General features: G+C 38.3%; 1 protein-coding gene across 3 annotated transcripts in view; it reads left to right on the top strand.

The window, feature by feature from the left end:
- The window catches only part of ADARB2 (adenosine deaminase RNA specific B2 (inactive)), a 303,538-nt gene that overhangs the window by 59,725 nt on the left and 222,768 nt on the right, over positions 1–21,045 (top strand). The window contains exon 2 of one of the 3 annotated variants that reach the window (XM_072925332.1): positions 17,800–18,097. The exons of the other annotated variants lie outside the window; for them this stretch is intronic. The gene's annotated coding sequence lies outside the window, so the exon portion shown is untranslated. The remainder of the gene's footprint in view (positions 1–17,799; positions 18,098–21,045) is intronic. 3 annotated transcript variants of the gene reach the window in all.

Genomic DNA, 21,045 nt, shown 5'->3' with positions numbered 1-21,045 from the left:
GATGGAGTCCACAAGCATCAGAGAAAGAGAAGCACCAGCTTGGTGAAAATGTCAGGGAGTGTATGTGGAGGTTTAAGTTTGTATATAAAACTTAAGCCAATCTGTCCTGTTTACAAAATTGATTTGCTTAAATTACTGGGAGAAGGAGAAAAATGAGAGTGCCATTAAAATAAGATCCTGTAGTAGTATCAATAACAAGTCTACTGCATTTCAGAAATGTGTTCATTTCAGTTAATGAGCAGTGGGTGCTAAAGAAATGTTTAAACTATCTTTCAAGGATTTAAATGAAAATTGGCTCCTATAAATACCAATTGGTTTTCTTAAATGCATCCAACTGTGACAAAGAAGTAGTAAATAAAAGGAGAAATAAATTGTAAGGAATTAAAATGCATTTGTTTTGAGAAGTGACTACTGATTTCAGTGAAAAGTCATATCAGGTTGAATAAAAGTGGTGAATATTTGCTCATTTATTTAAAACATATTCTTTCCTTATATCAGTATCAGTCCCACTGTTAATGAAACAAATTCAATTAAATGGGTTCAGCAAAACCATATCAATTAGAAAAATTAAAATAGCAACAGTAATGGTAACACCTAAGTCTTTGATGCAAAAAGAATAATCCCATTGAAATTGATAAAATAAGCACAGAATTAATCCCAGGTACAGGATTGAATATAAATGAAGTGAGGATAAATCTTGGATGTACAGTTTGTATGTGTTTCTACTACATAATATAACTGTGAGCAGCAATTAAACATTGTAGTTGAACATGGGTGTAACTGAAGATGCAAGAGTTTAGAAGTCTGGGATAATGAAGAACCAAACCAAAACAAACAAACAAACAAAAAATAAACCACCAAGAAAGACATTAGGGAAGGTCAGAATTATACAGCAAGGCGTGTTTATGTAATATTTTGTCATAAAATTATCTTGCATCTTTTATGTAGCTTCTTTTATTGTTTTAAACCTGTGCAAAGCTTTCAGTGGATTAGGAAGTGGATTTCTGTGTGACAATAGAGAGCCAGAGATTTAATACAGAGAGGAGCTGATCTTCTGTGTGACCTTCCTGCTCTTTGTCCTCTTCCTGGGGCAACCACAGCTGTGACTGAGGCAGGGCCACTCTGAGCAAACAGAAGCCATCCTGTCACTGCCTGAGCCTGGTTTGCTCCAGTCATGTTTCCTTGGGCACACAACGGAGCTCCAAGTCCAAGCAGTACACAAATTTCGGTCATTGTGCTCTCAAATTCAGGACCCCCCGTGTTCATCCATACATGTAGGTAGCTCAAAAAACTGTTGGGAAATGTGATTAAATGCATTTGTTCTTGTCCTCCAAACTCAACTGCATAATTCTGGAGCACTCCACTAATCAGAAGCTTCCAATCCAAATTCTCACTTTGGTGGAGTTTTTACAATGGGATTTGTAATTACCAAAGGAAATTAAAGGGAATTCATTTTTCTCAAGCTGAGGAACATTCATGTTTTGTTTTTATTTCCATGTGTGGGATCATTTATTTAGGATCAAGACATTCTTACGTTGAGAAGGCTGTCTTGTCCTAGTGGAGTTCTAAAGTGCATTTTCTTATGTTTGAAACAATTTCCTCCACCCTCCCCTCCAAGACAAAACCCAAAACAAAACCAAACAAACTAAAACTAAAATCAAAATCTAGTTTATCTACTCATACTTTTTAGCATACTTCCTATGTTCAGATTTTACCCATTGAGGCCAGTGTATTTATTCATCAGAAGCTGAAACAGAGATGCAAAGAAAGTTAGGAGCAATAGTTTCCTCTATGCCTTATGCATGGCATATGTCTACAATTTTATCCCAGGTGAGGAGTAGGTCATAGGTTGTGCTTTGTAATAAACATTCTTCTGCTGCCACGTCCCTTTTCCATAGCTTAGCAACTCCTTGCTTCCACAGTAATAAAATAACAGAGCAGATATTAGAGAGGTGCAAGTACATTTGAAGCAGGGTCCCTTTGCATAGCAGAAGAAATGTTGGTCTGTTCTGTAGCATCTTTTCCAGATGGCTACACAGAATGTGCTGCTGGTTTTGTTCACTGATGATTTTATAATGTGTTTTAATCTGACACAATTGCCTAGATCATTCTTACAGATATATTTCTTAAAAGCCGAATAAATATATCTAGGAGTACCGCATCATTGAAATGTAATTGGAGGAAGCCACAGTCTTCCTACCTGCATTAATCAACTGTTGATGAGCTTAATTAATCTCTCAGATCTAAATGGAGGAAGAGAAATGAGAGCTATTTGCTTGAAAGACAGTATAGCAGGCTTTGAAAACATAAGAGCTGTCTTGTTTACAGGTAGAGATGTGTAATGATTGGTGTCTTGCTTAAAACTGTTCATCTCTGTGAAAGAAAAACACTCAAACCCTAGGGAACTGGTTTAGTTCCAAAACATAGTTTCTCTCACAAGACAGACTTTGCTTTAAGCTTTACTGTGTTATATCACAGAAACATAGAATCATAAAATTACTTGCGTTAGGAGGGACCCTAAAAATCATCTCATTCCAACTCCCCTGTTATGACAGGGGCATTTTTCACTGGACCAGGTTGCTCAGAGCTCCCCTGCCCCAACCTGGCCATGAACACTTCCAGGGATGGGGCATCCACAGCTTCTCTGGGCAACCTGTTCCAGTGCTCACCACCCTACCCTCTCAGTAGTGAATTTTTTCCTAATGTCTAATCTAAACCTACTCCCATTCTGAAACCATTCCCCCTTGTCCTGTCACTTTGTAAAAAGTCCCTCTCCAGCTTTTTCATAGACTCCTTTCAAGTACTGGAAGGCCATAATTAGGTTACCCCAAAGCCTTCTGAAGAAAAGGTTGTTCCGGGATGAACAATTCCAATTCTCTCAGCCTCTCCTTGTAGGAGAGGTGCTCCATCCTCTTAATCATCTCAGTGGCCTCCTCCAGACTCACGCCAGCAGGTCCCTGTCCTTGCTGTGCTGGGCACCCCAGAGTTGGGCACAGTGCTCCAGGTGGGATGGCACCAGAGCAGAGCAGGACAGGATCATCTCCCCACGCTGCTTTTGCCACAACTCAGGATGAGGTTGAAGGTCTGTCACTAATACCTCACAGTACTTAGTTTCTTCACTAACTCTTCATTATTTCCTAGGAGAGTAAAAGCAAATGTCTACTTTTTATTAATATTTTATGAAATGTATAGAGGCTAAAAGCATTAAAATATTAACAGGTTGCCCAACTGCAATCTCCTTTTAGGCTGCTGCATTTTCCAATATGTCTAACAGATTGCTAACAGGAATTTCTGCTTTAGGTGTAAGGCAAATGTGCTCCTTTTCATGACTTTTTACATTTCTCTCTTTTTACATTTCTCAACTTTTTACATTTCTTTTGTTTATGGGTAGATCTGCCAAACACTGTTACACAGTTGCTGTCTCAAATTTTTTCTTCATCTTCTTCCAGATGGAGTTGGTAGCTTCCTCATGCTAGCAGGTGCATGAAAATTAATTCCAGAGGGAGAATTGTTTTCTCCAGTCTGACTAATCTGTTATGAACTGTTAGATGCCATTGACTCTGTTGAGCTCTGTAATGTGTGCTCAGCCAATACATGCTTTCCAGCAAGGCCTCCACGGTTGCTTGGAAGTGACACAAAGACGGAAACTCCACCACTTCCTTTAACAATTTTTCCAGTAGTTAGTCAGCCTCACTGTTGCAAATTTGTGCTTTATTCCTAATTAGAACTTGTCTGGCATCAATTTCCAGCCAGTGGTGATGCTCAGCACAGAGGTGGATGCCTCTTAGGTCTCTCACTCTTTCTGTCACTTAATTGATTTTCCATGAATATCATAAAGTAAGGCTGAAATTAGCCCAGCAAAGCAATAAAAGACAGGTTAGATCAAGGAGTCTTCCTGTATGATATGAAGGTAATTTTTTATCCTATTTATTCTAATATTCTATTGAGCTTTGCATCAAGTTAGTGGATACTCTTTAACCGTGACTTCCTCTGAGGCAGCGCATTGTTGATGCTAATACTGAGAAAATATATTAATCATTTGGCCTCTGGCACACTCTGCTCTCGGTCTCTCCAAGCTCATTCTCCCATTTCTCAACAGGATGGTAATCGACATGCAATTTCTCTGTATCACTGATGGCTCAGACATGCATAATCCGGATCTCTGTTCCACAAATGTGGGCTTGTAAAACCAGTGCCTCTGGATTGCTTTGGGCTCCTCTGCATGTAGGTACACATCTCTTGTACGTGTAATCTCATTGTGCAGGCACAGGGATGCATATGCAGATGCTCTCAGGCACTACATCTCGTTTAGATAATAGCATTAGCTGATAACAGTTGATTTACAAGGTCTCTTGATGTTTTCATTGAGTGGATCATTTATGCACTTTATTTATTTTTGAAATGTTTGCGGTTTAGGTCTAGTTGCAGCTCTTACGGAGATGGCTGAAGTTTTATAGCTCAGAATCCAAGGAATAAAAATGAAACACAAGGTTCATCAGGTTGGACAGTAATTTGGTAATTAATGGTACTCAGTGCTTTCCCATACACCTGAAAAATCCAAACTGACTGAAAGTCTCTAAAGTATTTTTCTGGAGAGAGGCCAGTGGGGCTATAAATTTGATCATGACAGATTTCCTGGTCCAGGATGCAGTTTGTGGTCAGGAGGATCTATTGATAGCCTACCAGAATAAGCAAGCACCAGAAAGTCAGATTTTGTGCATCCTTTATATTCCAGCATTGGTTCTTTCAGCTCTCCCACACCTCATGTATGTATTTCAGCAATCTCAGTGTGGAGTCTATTTCTTTCAGCTATTGGATCTGTTCCACTTGGTTTAAATAAAGGTCCTAACTCTGGAAATGTTGGCATGTCAGAAACTTCCTAAATTCTGTATCAGAAAAGAGCATATTTCAAAGTTTGTGCAGATCAGAATTAAAGAAAAATCTTGGTTTGGGAAATTTCAGGAGAAGCAGGTGTAAAAGTATTTAAAAAGATATTTTTCTCTTTTTTATATTCTTGCTATTATTAACACTGTTACCTAAATTTAATCTTTCTTTTAATTATCAGAGATAATTACTGATACAGATTACTACAGGGCATAGCAGCCTATTACTGTTATTGCACGTAGCACTGCAATCCTGTCTGCTTTCCCCTTGACTGCACCATGGATTAAACTTTCAAGGCTGACCATTACAAACATAAGAACATCAGAAAAAAATATGTTGTGTGGTTTTTGATAATGTTAGCTTTGAAGTAATAGCATAATATAAAGCTAGTGGCACACCTCATATTAGCTTTTTTTCTAGTTTGGTACCGTAGTATTTTCTGTCCTATAAAAACATCATGAGTTCTATGTCCATCACCATTATAATAATAAAAAAATAATGTGGGGTGGGTTGGGGTTTCTTCCAAGTCACAAGGGATATGCTAGCAAAAATTTGATTAAAATATCCATTGCAAGAAATTGGGAATGTGAGTGCAACCCTTTTACTCTTCTCACTTTCTTTATGTGCCAGAAGGTATTGCTCTATGTGTGGGTTGACGAAAAACAAAAAAGTTTTAGTAAAATCTAGACAGAATGCCAAATGCCGGTGCTGCCTTGGTAGCACAGTTGTGATCAGTAATAGTTTATCCAGTCTCAAATAAAGCAAAACAATTCAAAACATTAATACAAGGTTCTGTTTATCTCTCCTCTGCTAAAAAGCTACTTATTGATTTCTTTCCTCTGCTATTACAGTAGCAAAATTTGAAATGTTTTGAAAACATCCCTTAGAGCCACACAACAATAATTAACAGCATAGCAAGTGTTGAGCAGCAAGTAGCTGATAATGACAGAGTCTAATGTCAACTGAATGCAATTAATCATTGATACTACCCATGGAGCTTTGGATTTATGCTCAGCTATTACAAAGCATTGATGAGGTCCCCTCTCGATCTTTCACAATGTATGTGTTAAGAGTAACCCTTCACATGAGCAGGAGAAAGCAGAAGGAATGCTTTGAGACTTGCATTTCTTAATATGTTTGCTGTCACTCTGCTGAGCAGCGAGTGGCTGCTATTCTCGGAGGAAGGCAGTATCACAGAGGAGCAGGAGCAGTTCATCCCTCTAATCTTTCCAGCAGACAAGACAACGTGCAATATATATGTGGTCCCAAACTGGCAAGTAAGTGCCAGTGTGAGATACAAGATACCTTTACATAACTTTAAAATTACCTTTCTTTGTACAGTTTTGCTTAGGTTAAGCAGTGATCAGGGCTGTGTGCATAGCAGTGACTTTATAATTTGTATAAAATCCATTCTTTTCCTTCTCTGTTTTTTCTGCCATCATGCTCCACTTGATCAGTCCACACTAATGGCTCTTTGGCCCTTGAGAAGTTACTAATTTATTAACCCTGAAGTGAGTTCAGAGCAAATGAAGGGCACAAGTGTTTGTCATTTTGCAGCACACTTTCAGCTCAAAACTCTTCATTGATGATCCTGAAACTCTTCATGGATGAGTAAAGAGGATCTCAGTATTTCCAACTGTATCTCTCAATTCAAACACAACTCACAGTCTTTCTCCCCAAGAAAGTTAACAGAGGAAATAGTGACTTTTAAAACTTCTAAACTGAAGGATGCTAGGTGTGCATTCCTAGACTACCCATATCCCCTGTATACAAAAGTCTGCTTTAACTTCAAAATTGAATGCAAAGAAGATAATAGGTCAAAAAGATGAGTAATGATTGTTGACATGGATGGAAGGGCTTTTCAAGACTGACTTTGAAGCTGGCCTCTCAAAACTCTTTTGGTGATAAAGACACAGCTACAGTCAGAACCCTTTCTTATTGCTGTCTCTGCCTCTTTTTTAGAGTTCACAGTAAGCCTGTGGAGCATGAATATGAAAAGCTGTCTAAGAACTGGATTCCATACCTGACCTGATACTGCAGCAAAAAGAGAAAACCTGCACTGAAGTGTGGAGGGTTTTATTTATTAAATTATTGACTTTGGAGCATGTGAAATGAGTGTACTTAAACTGAAAAATATGTAAATTTATAAAGTTTAGGGGAAAAAAAGTATTAAACTGAGGGAATGGAAAGGAAAACTCCCATGTGGCCAGAATTCCTCAGTTGAATTTCCTCAAAACTGGAGCATTTGATATGAACAGTTGTTTTCAGTAGGATATTATATGATATGCAACTTTTGTCTAACATTCTGAGGTAACTACTACCTCTCAAGGCAATTTCATAAAAAAAGTCGAGAAAACAAAGCAAGAAATAAGATTTACAATATTTCTTTCTAAAGAATGCTTGGTTTTGTTTTTTTTTTTTTAATGTCATTTCTCTTTCAAGCCATTCCTCCATAGTGCTTTGGAGAGTGATAGATAACCATTGCTCTCCTAATGCCTTGCTTTAAGTGAAATGTGATTCCCTTGTGCCTGATTTTCAAAGCTAAATAGAAAAATGCAACTCACTGGAAATTCAATTTTCAGACAAGACATAAAACTTCAGAGCATGGGTGGTAATTACAGAGTCTACATAACATTCCAGAGAAGTAGAAAGTCCTTATTCCAATTTCTTAATCATCTTGTATTCATGGTTTTTCAGTAGTCCTGCATATTCCACTGAGTTTCTTTTAATATCATCTTTCTGAATAGAATGGTCTTTTTTTACAAACATGAAACAAAGGAAATAATTTCTTGGGAAAGTACCATATGACAATAAACAAGCAGAATAAAAAACAACCAGTAGAGAAGACTGAACTTTCAGTCTATTGAAATATTGTTTTCACAGAAAAATAATATTTTTTAAATCTCCTGTGCCTCCATAACTAAATAAATAAGCAGCAAAACCAATAGAAGTCAGCCAAATAATTAATCAGGGTGTTTTGAGTAAAGGGAAAATTTAATTATGAAGGTTTGTTTTTTTTTTTTCAAGGATGGTATTTGTCATGTGTCATTCTAGTTGAATCAAAGTAAGAGACATCTTTAGTACCACAGATACCTGTAAGGTGAAATTACAATTTTCCTTCCTATCATCTATCATTTTCTGTCTTAGGATTTGTTTTTTTCATGTAATTCAGTGTAGCCCTCCTGAAAATAAGAGGGCTATCCAAACATTTTTTCTTCTATGCATATCTTCTTGATTTGACTCTTTACTGAACTGAAATCTGTGAGTCTTGTCATTGGTGTTAGTGGAAGCACTAACAAGAGATTTTTTTCAGATCAAATGTCTATCTATCTAACATGAGCATAGGATTCATATTTTTCCTTTTGTTTGCATATCAAAATCATAAAAATACAACTGCTTGTTCAAGACAAGGAATTGTGAAGTATCAGTACCATACCAGTTATACAACCTGGGGTTTTTTTCTGTCTTATCACCTATTATCAGCACTTATTTCACATGTCCCCATCACAGAGCAAATGCCAGACAAGCTTTATAATTCTGCATCTTTTTCTGCCATACCTAAAATCATTGTCCTTTTATTTCTCTGAGAGTGGCTGCCATGAGTCTGAATTAATGACTCCATATGTGTGTTATGTTCATGATGGACATTTAGTCTTCCAGGTATAATTTCCTGTAAAGAAAAGTAATTTTATTTCCAGCTGAATAGGCATTCTATCATACTACCCAAATCAAACAAAGTTATTATTTGGCTTTTTGCCAAGTCGTACAGTATAAAAGGTCATATTTTTAATAGCTTTGTGCTCCATGGTAATCAAATTTGTAAGCCTGGAGAAATAAACAACTTGAATATTCTAGAGTTCTCTGTGCACTTTTAACCATTGCTGTTCTGTTTGTATGGCTCCCTCTTGTATTAGCTTTGTATGGTAAGGTAGAACCTCCTATTCATACAAGAGCAGGGCTACCTGATTTGAACTATTTGTTGCTAAACTCCAGTTTTGGGGACTAAAAGGTACTCTTTATCAGGAACCTGCTGACAGGCAAGCAAGGTTTCATTAGTGTAAACCTGGGAGCATATAAGCGTTAATAACTTGCTTGAATCAACAATAATTAGAAAGAACACCTGCTTTTAAAAGTCATTTTTCTTCCAGTTGACTGGGCATTGCATTTGTGGGAAACGGATGCTGATTACATGTAAATGAAATTTCTAAGGTTTCCTTGTATTTAATTTATTTTAAATAATCATGCCCTGTTGTGCATCAAGAATAATCCAGTTCAGTTATTGTTCAGCAACACCTGCATGTTAAAAAAAAAAAAAAAAAAAAAAAGCTGTAAAGCTGTGAATCCTTGAAAAGTCCAGAGGAAAAGAGAAAATTTTGCATCAGTACTCAGTTATCTATCTTCTCAAACATTAGATTAACCTGAGGTTTTTGTGATTTTATAATAGCATTTGTTATGAATTGGCTTAGAGTCAAGGTACAATCTGACTGGTGAGAGGAGATGAATTATTAACCTGTAACACAAGGGCTGGGAATTGAGGCTGCCAGGCAAGACTCTTAGTGTGATGGGTATTGATGACTTCTTGATGGAGAGCTTTTTGTCTGTCTCAATAGCTGAGGCTAGTTGCAATAGCCACACTGCTTTGGTAGTTCCTTGGTCAATGCTTTCATTGACCTTTTCCAGTTTCTTTCCTGAATTTTACCTTGCCTTCTGTTTGGGGGTCAGAAGTGGAGGTCTTCAACCTTTGGCCACATTTCCTGACCTTTAGAGTAAGGCAAAACTCCAGTCCTAGCCGTCAGTTTAAATTGTATTTCTTGCATTGAATTGCCCAAATAGTACTATTTTTAGCAGTACTTTTTAGTACTATAAAAAAACCATTTAGGATTTATTCAGAAAACCTAAACAATATTGTCATGGAGACAGAAATCTTGCTCACCTGTTACAGATGTCATTGCTACAGTGCACTGCTAGAATTGCAGTTTGTGTTTTGCTTATACAGCATTCCCTACAAAATTTGAATTCAAATTGCTTAAAAGTGATAATTTAAACTGCATTGTTAAGCATGTTAGATAATATAACCCCCTTATTCAAAGTGAAAGAGTTCTTCACTGTATTTAGCTTAATTCACTTTGGAAATGTCCATATAGAATTGCAATGCATTTTAATTGGTCAGATGTAAAAGCTCCTCCACTGTACCTCACCTGAGTATTGCTCAGGTATTACCTGAGTATTCTCTGTCTAGAACAGGTTCTCTGATAAAAGGTCTGGCTGTGCCAAACTGTTCTTTAATAACTTTAGAGAAGCAGCTGGGTGTTTTACGTGTGCTGAACAGTGCTTGCCTCGTGACTGAGATTGACAGCAGAATCCTGTAGTGCTCAGGACTCACCCCACAATGACAGACATTGTCTGCTCCAGAGTCATCCAGACTCTCTCCTGGAACTGCAGGAAAGCCAAAGCCAGCCTGCTCGCTGCCAGCACGGTGGCCAGGGGGTCCTGCTTTGCATTTTGAGTAGGTAGGTCAGAAGAAACGGTTTTTGTGAGGTGAGCCTGCATAACTTAGGAAATCATCATTTGTGGAGAATTAAATGGATGCTCCAATCTTTGACAAAGGTTCTTCAGAAATAGGGTCTTCAGTTGTGCATTGAGGAATGAGGAAAAAGCAGTGCAGTTTGAGTTCTATTCCTTTTTCTTAGCTCTCCAGTTTGTAGCCATCTTTTTTTCCAATCAATATATTTTCCTGTCTCCTGAAGCTTTGTAAAAACAATGCTTTTGGTTCAGAGTTGTTTTTCCCTTTCTTTGAAAGTAAATAAATTCTTCCTGTGTCAACTTATTCTAATCTACATTTTAGTTTCAACCAATTATCCACAAGTAACTTGCATCATCACATAGAGGATGGGATTTAACTGAACAAAAGTATCAGCAGATTCTTGATATTTGAAATAAGGCATCACAAAAATTTAACACATATGAAATGAAGTCATGAATGTAACTGCATTCAAAGTTCTGTGACTTCATGTTCATAATAAGATCACCATCATTTTGGTGCTGACTAGGTATTGAGCTTCAAAAATCATTCTCCTGAGATGCAATTGCAAACATTTACAAGATAAGGTTTTTTTTTTGCCTATAGATAAATTTAAACATGCACAACTCTGTTCCAACAAGAGATACCAGATTGAAATCTTTGAAGAGGTAAGTAATATTTCCATTAAGGGTAAGTTGCCTTCTGATGCTTTCAACAGAAGGAATTAAATCTCTGAGTGAAGATTTTAATTGACAAAAGGCTGATTTTAAATACTTCCTCTGTTTTGTAGGGAAGGCTGCAGGCTGTGACTGCTCTGCGGGCAGCGTGGTTGTGTACAGTCAAACAAACAGCCTGTGACACTGACACATCACTCGTGTGGCAGCTCCATTCTGGATGAGGTGATTGATTGCAGTCCTCTTCCAAGGGATGCTGTGGATAGACACAGTGTGGCTACAGCCAGGCAATTAAAAAAAAAAAAAAAAAAATAGGTAGCTTGAAAATTTAAGAAGTGTAGGCTGACTCACTGGTTAAACTCTGAAAGAATGATTAACACTTTATACATCCATCCTTGGGAGCAAATTTTGTGAAGACTGTGGTAGAATACCTTACATTTTCATATATTTTGCTGTTTCTCTCCAAAGATGTCTGTGAATCTGTTCCTTCCTGGCCCGTGTACCAAAATGTTACATGCCATCACTACCTTTCCCCCTTTGGCTGCTATTATAGTAAAAATGCGGCGAACCCCGAATGCGGGAAGAAATGATGATGTCTGGCTCCAGATCAGAAGGATGAAGGATAGCTTTATTAAAACTATACTAAATTACATTAATATACAATTTGAAGAGATACTATACTCTTCTACATACTTCTTACTTACCAAAACTCATGACTCTCTGGTGAGAGTCCGAGCCACTACTGGATCCAATTGGTCACTGAACCCAAAAAACCTTCACCAGAATCCAACCCAGCAATCACTGCAGTAAACAATCTCCACACCACATTCCACATGGGGAGAACAAAGGAGCAGAGATAAAGCTTGTTTTCTCTTCTTCTCTCTGTGCTTCTTCTGAGAGACAGAATTATGTCTCTCTGTCCAGAGAATGTAAATGTCACATGCTATTTCTCTTCTTCTCGGACTGGAGATACATATATATTAATATATTAAATCAATTTCTAATGTATGTCACACAATTACATTAACAGTTTCTCTAACAGAAAGAGATGGTGCTGTTGACAAGTGTCAGGCAAGCCTGTTCCTGCTCCCCCAAGCACTGTGGGAAAAGGTTACAGCACCAAGCAGCTGTGCAGTTAATTGTTTGCCTGTAAAAGTCTGATGGACTGCATGATACTGCAAGTGATATGTATCCAAACCTAAAGAGAAATCACTTACTGTTACCTTAATTGCAATCATTTGTATGGCTAAAGAAGTAAATTATTCCCTTAAGACTTCAGACTGCAGTGTGTAACTTTGGGCAGCCCATGTAGGCATTTTGTGAGGGCACAGGCTCCAGAGCAGTCAAAAAATGAGCGTGATAATCAGTGAAGGAACTGTCATACTCTAAATTAAAACATTTCAGCAAACAAAGGAAAATATTAATTGTGCTCTCATCCAAAACCCAAGTAATGTTGTTGTGAATGTGCTTCTAGTTGTTTGGGTCACAAGGTGTTGCTGGTACAACAGATGTTCTGGAAAGGAACTATTTGTGTTTAAAGGCATTTGAGAAGCACAGAGAGTCACAAAATGGAAAAGTAGAACAAAGAGATAAGTGGGGAGCAAGGGACAGGGCAAGGTTTCTTTTACTTGGTTTCCTTTCCTGTTCTACTTAAACATTTGTGTTGCAACAGGGAGACAGCAAATGGTTAACAGCCAAAGACAAAACCCACTGTGACCGTCAGGTCTCTGTGCAATCATCAGCAGAACTAGCTATTCTAGCCAATTTAATAGCTTGAAAATGAACTCATTAGTGGTCTTTTATCAGTGGAAAAAAGTCTATTAAATCCGGATGTGTGAAGAAGCAGTACAGAGGCTCATTTCCATCCCACTTGTGACCTGAACAAATCAGAGAAATGCTTTTCAAGGAACAGGGTCAGGCTTGACTGCAATAAGATATTTTCTACGCACAGCACCCAACTTGTATCTTTCCTTCAAGTTTCTGATGCAGTTAATTTTAATTTACAGTCTATTTGTCACTCCCCACATCTCTCCCTCTCACCTCCTTCCCAGTACCACTGTCATCCATAAACATGTGGCCTGTTTATACTTTATAAAGAGAAAATGTACTACAGTCTGTTGGATTTTTTGATAAACCTGCCCAGTGATGGCCTTCTGACAGCTCTGGACTTCTCATTGTGTGAGGGAGTAAGTAAAGATTCAGATCCTCATCTGGTAGGTAAAGACTGCAGCAGAAACACTGATTTAAATCAGTTTGTGATCCAGCTGGAGCTGTGGACAGAGGCAAAACATAGTCCAGACTTCTTTCCTGCCCCTTTGGAGAGCAGAAAACCAAGTGTGAAGTGTATGAGATGTACATCCTCCAAAAGAGGCAAAAGCAACTGTTTCTGTCAGGATATTTACTTTGTTCTGGAATTGTCTGAAAATTATCTGTGACAAGCTTTTCTGCAGTTTTTGCTTCTGGCATGATGCACAATCTTAAGTGGCCTAAGGAACCTGAGACTCAAGTACACATTGCCCTCAGAAGGTGGTAAATCCATGGGATAATGGTAACAGTCCACAGTGAGTTTTAAACCTTCAACCTCTTGAGGAGACAAGCACTAACGACTGTCATTGACAGAAATGTTCAAAAAACATCTCACATCTTGTCATGAATTATTTAATTATCTTTATAGAACTAAATAAATCTAAAAACAACTGCTTCAAATGCTTCTAAAGGACTGCATTTCCACAAGGAGTGATGCTGTTGTTCCTAGAGAGCTGTAGCTTTCCTTGCATACATAGTGGAATAGCACTGTCTTCAACATTCTGTGGGAAAGGCTTTTATTTCACTTTTTCCTTGCAACTATTTGGTCAAAAGTTAAACTCATAATGGAATTAATTTATTTTTTTTATTTAATTCAAGACATTTTATGCACATGTATTTAAACTTACATTACTTAATAATATACTAGGATTACTTAATGGCCTCTCATCCTGCCCTGAAACATAACCCTATTATTCCAGTCTTAGCTCTCTTATGAATAGAAAATCCCAGCTATGATAAATTCCTTTAAAATGATGCTGGGATTTTACAGTGAGTCTGTGGGCTAGTTTGAGACCACCAAACTCATTTACTGCTGTCTGTTAAGCCAAGCATAAATCACAGATCTCTGGGGTGGAAATTCGCTTTATTAACCCCCTGGGTCACCCAGCTACCAAGGCAACGGCTTTCTGCAATGAGTAACTCCATAACTAAAGCATCAGCCACATGAAACCCAAATCCCTTGATTAGAACAGGGGCTGGTAAACCTCAAACCGGGCACATAAATACTTTCCAGAAGTTTGTTTAGCTCTTAGCAGAAGCAGTTCTCCTTCACTTGGTTTGAAAGGAACAAAATTGAAAATTGTTTCCCAGCCTGCTTTACCAGCCCAGAGCCTGCCTGATAACTTGATTCACATCTCAGCCTCACAGCACTCTGCAACCATTCTCCTGTCCTTGCCTTGTGTGCTCCTTCTTGCATGCCCTGGTCCTGGGGGATGCCCATCAGTCTGGGATATCTGGCCATGTTATTAGCTTGTCTTGCAGATGCTGAAAAAGAGCCTATCATGCATTTTATTGTGTTTCAGAAGATGAGACACAGGGGATGCTTTATCCCATGCAGTCCAAACTTAAGTGCATTTGGAATTAGTCTTTATTTAATGTTCTAAATTAAGCAGAAATCTCTTTTACCTAGGAAAAGTGATCCACCCTGTTAGGACTTCTGAAGTCTGGTTTAATTGCTGGATCTCTCTCTAAGGCATAAAAAAGGTCATAGTATTACAAGAATATGGTAACCAGGAAAATTTGTTTGAACAGGTAACTTTCTGTCTGATTTAAGGTGTTAAGGATTGTGTCCTTGTGCAGCAGTAGCTGTCCTGCAACTCAGGCACAGCACCCTTGGACAGGTACCATTATTACAGAGCATTGCTCAATCTGCTTTCTCACTGAGGCTTTTGACATGCTGTAAATTTGTTTGCAGAATTCCACTGTGCTTTACTTAGCACATCTATAGACCATCAGATGTGTGCATTTGTTGCTGAGAAGTAATTTTATATTGTCTGTACCCCCATTTTTATGTTTCAAAGTCTTTCTCCACACATCAGTGGGAATGTTAAGCTCTCACAAAGCAAGGGGAGAGAGCCATTTAAATAACATGCGTACAGATAACATGCTGGCTTTTATTCTTTGTTCTCACAAAGTGTGTACTGTACAAGAAAGGAATATGGTCACCTATCCCCTTACTGGAGAAACTGTCATTTCTAATTCATTTACACAGGATGCCTAAGATGCCTTGAGCAAACTAAAATAGCTTTAAAGGAAAATTAATCTAGTTTGACTGGAGAAAACTAGTAATTTTTCTGGAATCTAACACATTTGTTAAAGAAAGAGGTTGTGCTGCTTTGTGCAGGACTCTTAAAATCTTTTTCCATGCTTTGCCCTCCCCATGGTGGATGATTGACAGCACAGGCAGCACCAAGTGCCATCCAAGCCACGGTGATGCTGGATGCTCTTGATGCTCATTTTGGATCTGGCTTGGGCCATGTAAGGTGGCAGGTGATGTCCCTGCCCACTGTCATGAGGGACACCTGAGCCACCCAGCCCAAAGGTGGCAGGGCAGTGGTGCCAGCTTTGGGTGCCTCCAGCAATCCAGCTGGGAGAAATGAAGGAGCAGGATCTCTGATGCCAAGAGGGAGGAGCGGTCTGGCAGGGTGGGCACTGCAGAGAGGCAGAGCTGCTCTGGAGTGAGCGGATCCCATGCTGATTCCACAGGACATTCCTCTGCCTCAGCTGGATGTCTTGTGCCTTCTCTGCTGCGGAGTTGTGGAAGTGTGAGTGTTGGGTGAGAAAACATCTCAGTTCTGCTTGCTTTTCTTCTCACATCTCAGGGAGCCCCATTTCTATGTCTATTTTGTTGAAGGATTTTGACTTTGCTGCTCTGTGAATACAAACCCAAAGCAGTGTTTTTTCTTAGGGCACTAGTGGAAGTACTTTGTAGAAATTATCACTCTTTTCCATTAAACTGACCAATTTACTTTTTTTTTTGAAAGGAGAGAAACACAATACTGACGTTCTTCTGATACGTGCTGCTCTCTGTCAGTGTGGTGGCAATGTTCGTGTGCTGTTCCTCAAAAAAACAGATTTAATTAATTAATTAATGGCTAATGTATCAAAGTAGCAACCCTTCTTTATGTGGATGAAGAATACCACAACTGTCTTTCTAATGGCTGTGTGACAGTATTTAATGATGTTGTATAATGGCAATATCACTATTTGTAGAGTATTTTTGTCATAGAATCATATAATGGTTTGGGCTGGAAGAGACCTTAAAGATCATCCAGTTCCAAGCCCCTTGCATGGGCAGGGACATATTCCACTGGAGCGAGATAATTTTTAAAGGCACAAAGTGTTTTTAAGGGCTGATTTTTGTCCTTTGTATTCATGGACTTGATGATCTTAAAGGTCTTTTCCAACCTTAATGAATCTGTGTTTCTACAGAAAATATTTGCACTTCTCTCCTGAAAATGTATTCCAGGGAAAAGTCAGGGGCACAGTCAATTTTGAAATTTTAAATGTGCCTAAAAAAAACCCAACCAACCAGCCAAATCCCAAAATGTATGATTTGGTTTGGTTTTTTTTTAAAAAGAGAACTACAAGCTCACATGATTTATCATGGAAAAACCTTGAGATGTTGCACTGGTTGTAAATAAAGCTTTTTAGAAATAAGGTGAACAGACTTCAGTCTTTATTTATGGACTATAAAAATATTCCAAAATTTTGTCCTGGGTCAATGAAGAAATATTATTTGGAAAATATTTACACAAAAGCAGTTTGAAAAAAAAAAAAGGGTATTTATCCATATACATGTTTTTTAAAAAAATCTGTACTTTGTATATATAGCATCTCAATTTTCTTTATAGCTCTGCAAATCACCCTGCCATAGAACATGTTATGGATATTCAGAGCTAGGCATTGCTGCACAGTTTAGATATTTGTTCTCATACCTCACCCTGAAAAGACATTAAGTGAACCCTCATAGATGCCCGTGCCAGTACTTATCCCTAATGTTGTCTTCTGTGCAAATATAACTGGTCTGTGTGTGCTAAAATAGCTGCACTAGTTGCACAGCACCTGCTGTGCAGGTTAGTGTGTGTTACATAGCAGCAACACCAAAATGGATAGATGTGTTACATAGCAGCAGTATAAAAATGGATATTTTCTAGGCAGGAGTCTTTCTGGGTTCTGATTTGAATTCTCTAAGATAACCATGTTTATTCATCATAGTTTTTAGAGCATGAGGCGCTTAAAGAAACACATAGGTCATAGGTTGCCATAGTCATCCAGAAGGTCACATCCTTATATTTAGATTACTGGTGTTGTATGCAACCTAGCACTATTTTAAAGTGGTTATTATTAGGTGTGTTTTTATGTTATTGTTTTGTTAGAATTTCATTATTACAGTAGTGCATTACATTCAAATAGCTTTTCTCTGTTCCCTGTTCTGCTGACCAGCTGCACCTGAACAGCAGTTCAGGACATGCTTAAAAAAATGTACCTTTTGTTCTGCGTTCATGAGGAAAAAGAATTAGACTGTCTGATGAGATGGGACTGAACTGTTGCAAAAATCCCCAAACAATGGTGAATTCTACCTCCTTAAAAAAAAAGTGCATCTCATTAGTCCTCTGCTGTCATTTCCTGCAGGTTATCAGCTTTAGAGAACTCCTTTGAAGTGTCATATAGCTGGTTTTAAAATAGGAAGAAATTATCTTGGAACTTTTGAAGAATATTGGCATTTTTTCTTTAATGAATTGGAAGCTGAAAGAAGACAATAGAAAAAAAAAAAGTGTCTTGTCTCGCCTCCCTGCTCCATCAGAACGCTGTCCTTTAGACAAGATCTTTCAGGGATACACTGTCTCCTGACTGTTATGGCTTATACCATAGAGAAACACCTATGAAAAGCTGAGAAAAGCAATGTTGTTCCACCAGTCTGCAGGCTACTGTAAGTATTTATATGGTCATGTAAAGATTCCTAAATAAATTACAATTATACTGAAAAGATGACTGTAGTATCTGATAATGACTTATATTTCTGATACCCCAATGTCAAAATTTTCCTCTTCAGACAGATGAATTTCATGCAACTGTTATAGACAGAGAAAATATAGTAGCTGTAACTCTTGTGTTGCTCCTGTCTAATAAGACTGAGCTTTGGCAAAGTGATTGCATGATTATTTTGATTTAAAGGAAAGAAAGGTCGTATTTTTCCTGAACAGAATTGTGTCTGTGGAGGGACATATTATGTAATGCTGCCTGCATTTAAGGACCAAAAGGATCTTAAGATAGTACTGATTTAATCTGATGAGTAGGTTTTCTGTTGCAGCCATTATTAATTGGAGTTATCACTACAGCACTGAATGTTCTCCTTATTCCTGAAAATTATTTTGGCATAATTGGTTCACTCTGACTTCAGTCTACCTTTTTATAGCCACTGTGAGTCCCGGGCAGCAGAGTCTGAGCGGTGAGAGGTGAGACATACTCACAGACGAGTATCACTGTAGCAGAGGAATGCACAAAGCACAAACATTAAACGTGTGTGAGTGACAGGAAATCGCTCAGGCATCGCTCTGTATCTTCCACCATCAGAGTCCAGCTGGCAAAAAACACACCAGGGAAGACCCATCCCAGAGCTGCTGCTGCTGCTTTTGCTGCTGCTGATGGCCACCAACAGGGGCAAGCACAGCACAGCTTTGGGGGAACTCAGCAGCTCCTGGAACAGTGCTATAACTGAGGCTCCACAGTTGCTGTCTTCAAAATTGTTTTTCCCATACTAGAGTGGGTCAGCTTTAAGCAGACTAAAAATCACTCAAGTACCTCACCTGTTCATTCCTGTTGTGCTTTACATTTCCATTCTGTGTTCCTACCAGACAATGTCATGAATCTCTCTAGAGGACTAATATAAATAAGTTTTTCCCCATTATTGGAATCCCACCAGTTTGTAAGGTGCAAGAACAGGTGAAGTATGCTTCACTTTCTATCAGTCCTTTGTTCCATTTATTCACTTTGCTTTCCTTCTCAGTTAACTTTAAACAAGAGTGAACTCTTTTGAAGAAGCCCCTGTTCATTCATTTTAGTATTTTCATTTATCTCCTGATGTTCACTGTGGACAGAAAACAAGCATGTGAAAATGAACTAGAATTTAATTTTCATGTTTTCTTGGGTATTGTGGTTGTGCAAAAGAGTTTGGCAGATTAAGAGCTCATTTTAACCTTACACGAAATGCTAACTGAATGAACCTGGAAGTCAAAGTATTGGACTTGAGTATTTAGCAGCCTCTGTAGCACACACAGCTCACACCTGAGAGTTCAGAGCAACACAAGAGGCTGGATTTTGGCTCACCAAGCACAAGCCACAAAAGCTCATCTGAATGGGGAATGCTCACTTCCAATAGAAGAAGAGTGTCTGTAACCTCACATAAACAACTGTTAGCAATCAGCTTGTCATAGTAACATTTGAACTCATCTTTTGATATACACAGCACAGAGGAAAACCCCAGTAATACTCCTTTGTAGTATAAAAGGGGACGTATACCTGAGAAATATTGGTCTTGTAAATGAAAAGAGACTGAGGTTTGTGAGTGCTGTTTTTACTGTGAAAAACCAGGAGAGGCTCCCAGCAGAGGTGTGTGGAGCTCAGTCCTGTGTCTTTTGACAGTGGGCAGGAGGGCAGAGCACTGCTGCTCTGAACAGTCTCTCATCAGCCACTCGCCCGCAGCTGAAGCATTTCTTGAACTCCACATTGTGATTTCCACTGCAGGAATAGCAGGGAGGAAAGAGGCCTTGGGTAAATTACTTGATTAGTGTACAGAAATTGTCCAGCTGAAGACTGTTTTGTATGATAGCATAAAACCAGAGCCCATCGATTTCAGAGTGCTTTTAATTTACTGTATATGAGCTATTCTTTCTAGAGCTACCTTGGTGTAATTTTCCCAGGTTTCTCCTGATTTATGTGCCCATTCCTGTAAGTGCTAAATGTGCTTCAGTCATTGTTAATTGAGTCTGAGTCAAAGTCACCCACCACCAGAAGTATTTAGCTGCTAATCTCAGTCCTTGTGATCACTATATTTTATTATTCAATGAAAGTTTCATCCCTTTACCTGGATTCAGTTTCAGAAAACTTCTGTTCTGTTCCTCCCATCCTACCTCCTGAGAGACCCAAGTGTCTCAGCATTTCATTCCTCTACATTACACATTACTTTTAGAGTACTGATCAGACCTGCAGATGTTCCCTTACCTAGAAAGCTGATCCTATTTAAAAATCGTTCTGGATACTGTTTTCTATCTCTTAAATGTAGGTAATATTCCATTTTCAGCTGGTATCTACTAGTGTATTTTATTTTCCTTAAACAAATGCTTCAGTATAAGTCTCTATTTTCCTCTTACTATGAGTTACCATTTATTGAGCTTAAATAAGCTTAGATGCTGAGATAGATAGATAGATAGATAGATAGATAGATAGATAAATAGATAGATAGACAGATAGATAGATAGATGGATAGATTCTGCTTCCTACATTTAATATAATGTGTTGCTATGGAGATGAGTTCTTCTCTCTCTGACAAGTAACACATAAGTCAAAGAAGGTATTGCCAAAATAGTTCAAAGATTGGAAATGTGATATTAAAAAAAAATTGCCACTGAGCTAAAGTATTTATTTTGCTACTCTTTTTGCTGTTCTATTTTATCTCTTCTCTCCTGAACCAGCTTTAACATCCCTGCTCCTACTAACAGGATTTACAGGAAAGTCCTATTGATGTATTTCCCAGTTTTGCTCCATGAGCTGGATTATATGTTCCAGAGCAATGGAACTGACATTTGTCTCCCTTGTCTTGCACTCTGCTCCGTCATCATCAGAGTCTGAAAGATTTTACTTCATCAAAGATCCATAATT

This window comes from Taeniopygia guttata, chromosome 2 (assembly GCF_048771995.1).
Source record: "Taeniopygia guttata chromosome 2, bTaeGut7.mat, whole genome shotgun sequence".
Taxonomy (NCBI): Eukaryota; Metazoa; Chordata; class Aves; order Passeriformes; family Estrildidae; genus Taeniopygia; species Taeniopygia guttata.
Note: the sequence above shows the minus strand (reverse complement) of the source record. Positions and strands in the feature narration are given on the sequence as shown.